The 4,397-nt window shown below is 37.7% G+C and overlaps 1 long non-coding RNA gene across 1 annotated transcript; it reads left to right on the top strand.

The window, feature by feature from the left end:
• On the top strand, positions 3,456-3,815 carry LOC110268195. Its single transcript, XR_002356308.1, has 2 exons — positions 3,456-3,586; positions 3,704-3,815. It is a non-coding gene; the product is annotated as an uncharacterized LOC110268195 (long non-coding RNA).

Here is a 4,397-nt window from a genome sequence, read left to right as displayed (position 1 = left end):
GGATTAAAATATAAAAATTAAAAGGCTTAGGAAACAAGTTTTCAATCATAGAACAGAACTAGGAAGGAATTGTAAAATCATGCAAATCATATGAATAAGTGGGTAAGGACTTGATAAAAACCACTCAATTGAGCACAAGATATACCATAAAATAGTGGTTTATCAGTGGTTTAATAGATTATTTTTCTGCCTGTTTTGTGCTTATAAATAACTAACTCATTCGGGGAAAATTGTTTCTGATATTCTGTTATTTATTAAGAATTAGAATGCTCATGATAAGACACAAGTAAGAACTGGAAGAAGTTAGGGAAAAGAGTATTGGCTTTCACAACAACGATGAAGATTTTTGTTCATTAAAATATTAATTCAATTGGACACAAGGGAAAACTTAAGAAAAATATTAATTCCCTTATGCTCATGATTGCTGATTGCAGATCCTTCTTCACAGGGCATCTACCTAAGGGAGGCTACTGCTTTCCAACAATCTACTGAGGTAAGAGCATAATCAGCTTGTGCACTATTGATGATCAAAGCATATCTTTAGGTTAGATATTTGAAAAAACTATGATTTGAAAATGGATTGAAGATTGGAATGTGGGAAAAATACTACTAGACATGCTACTACTTTTGCATTTGTCTTTACTTAAGCATGTTTAGGTGAACCAATTAACAAAAGAAAAATAGAAATTTTGTTGATAGTTTAGACTTAGAGTATTTTGATTGTTTTCTTATTAAATTGTTTTTGTGTTTTTGTTCGTTTATATATGCTTTGTAGGACTCATGATGACCTTTTTGTGCTTTCCTATTCTCTCTTAAGAGTACTTTTATTTTATCATAACTTTTTAGTAATTTATTAATAGAACGATAGATTTGATAACACGCATGCTGTTGTTGATGTAGAGTTTTGTTGTAGTGTTTGAAACAAGAGCAATATGATATTCTTTGAATAAATAGAAATGCAATGGTAAAATTTTACGGTTGTAAATCGTGGGAAGGTCAGGTCAGAATTTGGATTGGATACTAAATGAAATTTGATTTCCAACTTCAGTCTTAAACTGCAATCCTGAAGTGTGTGCTATCTTAGCACTGATCAAAAAGCAATGTCCTTCCATCTTGATTTTATGAAGTTGAATGAATCCATTTTCTAAATTTATAGCTTTGTGCCTTTCTTTTACTCATAAGTACTAACATAATTTTTTTTGTACTCTTTTAGGAACAAGTAAAGCTGCAAAATTCTTGAGAGCCAATTGAATTTCTCTTTTCAAAGTACCGGAAGAAACAGTAGAGCTACTTGGGAAATCTGACCTGTATTTCTTTAGCCCTGAGCATCCTCCATTGACCAAACCAGCTCAGAAAGCCCTTGACTGGGCCGTGGATGAGAAATTGAAGCCAGGTATTATGGTTTCTGCCTATCAGTTCCATGCCAAAATTTGTTCAATAAATGAGTTAGACTCATTGTCAGTTTGAATTTTCCATTTCGTGTTGGACTACTTTGCAAGTTACTATTGCACGAAATTAAAATGAACTGGAAAGAAACTTTGAGTTGTCTTGTGCCCCATCTAAAAATGATTTTAATCTGTGTATGACTGTGGTAATATTACATGTCAGAAACATATAGGATATACGTGATTTATTTTTTTCATCTAATCAGTTTTCAGGGTTTATGATCTTTATGTACTTCTTTGAAACTTACTTGGATATACGACAACTTAAGGCACTCTTGGATGTACTTCTTTATGATTTTTATGTACTTTTTTTAAAACTGGAATTTTCGTGAGAGAACTAAATCTTGAAGGATTTATTATAGAGAGACGTTGTCCATGAAAAACTATTGTTAGAATCTTTGATAGAAATCAAGGGATTGCTGAGTGAAATTACTTGTTGTGTTTTCTTTGGTTTCTGCTTTGTGCTATGCTACATTAAAAAGTGAAAGAGATTAATGCTATTTTAGACCTCAACGTTACCTCCATTGACCAAAACCTTTGTATGAGTGCACATTTTGTTGCTTAGTGTTGTTGATTGATTTCACTCTTAATCCATACAAAAATGAATAAGAATGATTCTGGGTTTCTGTATGCTTGTCACTATTATTAATTTATTTATTATGTCTAATTTGATTTATTTATTTCAAGTTCATAAATTTGGGTGAGTTTATGATTTTGCATAAATAGCCTTTGTTTCCAACCTCATTCAAAGCAACATATTGTAAGGCCCAGAACTTTTGAAAAGTCTTATTATGATCAAGTCTCAGATCATATGGTTATTTATAGCCTTAATTTCAGAAATTATTTTATTAAAAATAATTAAGGCAAGTTTTGACTTATTGAATTTGAGATAAGTCATGATTATTATCCAATTTTATAATTATTGGATTATTTTCTATATTTAAAGTATAAAGTTGATAGTTATGAAATAATAAGGATTTTATATGGTTTGGATTGGATAAGTAATATTTTAAATATTAATACTGCTATTTTGGAAAAATGAAGAAATTAAGTATATTACTTCTAATTATTTGATTTGGACATTTTATTGAAAATAATTTGTGAAAGTGATGAACAAATAGTATTTTCTATATATAATTAGTGTTGAATTTAATTGAGTTTCAATTACTATATTACCCCTACTTTTATTTGAAATTACAAAAGTAACCCTAACCCTAATTTTGATACACCCATTCCCTGAAACCAACCTCCTTCACGCTGCGCAGCCTCCAGGCTTTCCTTCATCCTCCTTCTGCGCAGCCCTATACGAAACACACACACACACACACACACTGTTCTTTGAGAAACCAACGAAGAGAAAGAAAGGGAAGGCAGAAATCGGGAGAACGGAAGAGAGAAGGGAGGAAAGGGGCTGTCTGCCGGCGCCACTGGGTTCTGCCGCCACCGCCGAGAGCTACACGTGGGGAGCCGTTCTGCTGCCGCGCCCTGCCCAGTTGAGGCCGCCGCTGCTGTTCGCGAGGTCGCCTCCGTCACAGATCGGAACTGAGGCGAGAGAGGAAGAGTCTGACGGGAGGGCATGCGCGTGAGAAGGGAGGAAGGCTTCGCGAAGAGCGTTGCGCCGCCGCCGCTACCCGTGCCTTCGCCATCGCCATTCCGTCTCAACCTGGCGTCGCCGTCGTGCCCTGGCGCCAGTAATGGAGGACGCCACCGTCGTCTGAGAAGAACCCGACACGAGAGAGAGGGGGAAGCCACCCGCGACGCCGCCGGAGCTTCCATTGCCGTCAGAAGCTGCCGCCGTCCAGCCAGCTACTGCGGTGGTCGTCGCCTGTCGTGAATGGCTGCCGGAGAAGTGGTTGTGGTTGCCGGAACCACACCGGAGCTTCTGGCCATTTCTGCCACTTGAAACCCCGCTGCCGTCGCCGGAAAACGCCTCTGCCGCCGTCGAGATCCAATGCCGGTAAGAGTTTTATTTGGGGTTTCTGTCCTTTTTGAATTTTGAGGTTACTATGGTCACTGCCTGTTGGTTTCAGTCATCGTGATTGGAATTTGTCGCCGCTGCCACTTGAGGTGGCTGCCGGGCTGCCGCCGAGCCGGTTTGGAGACCGCCGCTGTGTCGGTTCAGCCGTTCCTCCTTCGGTTCGGTAAGCGTTTTCGATTTGAAAGTCCTTTAGTTACTGTTCTGTTATCATACGCTGAGGTTTGTGGCATTAATCGCTATACGATTGAGTTTCGGTTCGGTTGTTATATGTTGCGATTAGAGTTGTTGAGACTGTTGCGAAAGTGGCTTGGAACCGAGGTTTTGGCTGCCGGGATTTCGATTGTTGATCTCGGGCTGAGGCGGAAAGGATTCTGTGACGCGTTTGGATTATGGATTTACGTTTTGAGGTAGGGGCACTTTCCGAAAACTATAGTTTATTATTGGAATTATTACATATGGATACTATTGTGAGATATTGTGTATTTGGTGATTGTATCTGCCTTATGTGTCATTTGATTGACTCGAGTGATTATGGATGTTGGTTTGGTTGAATTGTTGTGCGGCTTTGTGAAATGTAATGTTTTGAAGTGATTCTTTAAAGATTTGAAATCTGAGTTTAATTCGTTGAGGATTGATTTGATTTTAGTCAATTATTTGATAATGTGAAAAGTCGAATGTACTTTCGAATTCAGCCTGGTTTACTTTAATTAACTTGATCTTGGACAAATGATTTGTTACTGAATCGTTTCTTTAAAGCTTTGGAAATGAGTTAAATCGGTTGATATTGAGTTGATTTTGAAATGGTTTTCTTGAGATATGCCACTGAGGCGACCGTTGGATTTAGCTTGCTTTGAATTGATTTCTGGTTTTGAGCTGTTGAAAAGGAATGAGAAACGGTTTAGTTGGGACCCGAACCGGGTGGCAAAAGTCCAAGTTTTAGGGGAGGTGCTACTAAAATTTCTACAAAATCCTAG

Source organism: Arachis ipaensis, chromosome B10 (genome assembly GCF_000816755.2).
Source record: "Arachis ipaensis cultivar K30076 chromosome B10, Araip1.1, whole genome shotgun sequence".
In the NCBI taxonomy this organism is placed as follows: Eukaryota; Viridiplantae; Streptophyta; class Magnoliopsida; order Fabales; family Fabaceae; genus Arachis; species Arachis ipaensis.
The sequence above is the reverse complement of the archived record's forward strand: the minus strand, read 5'-3'. Positions and strand labels throughout refer to the sequence as shown.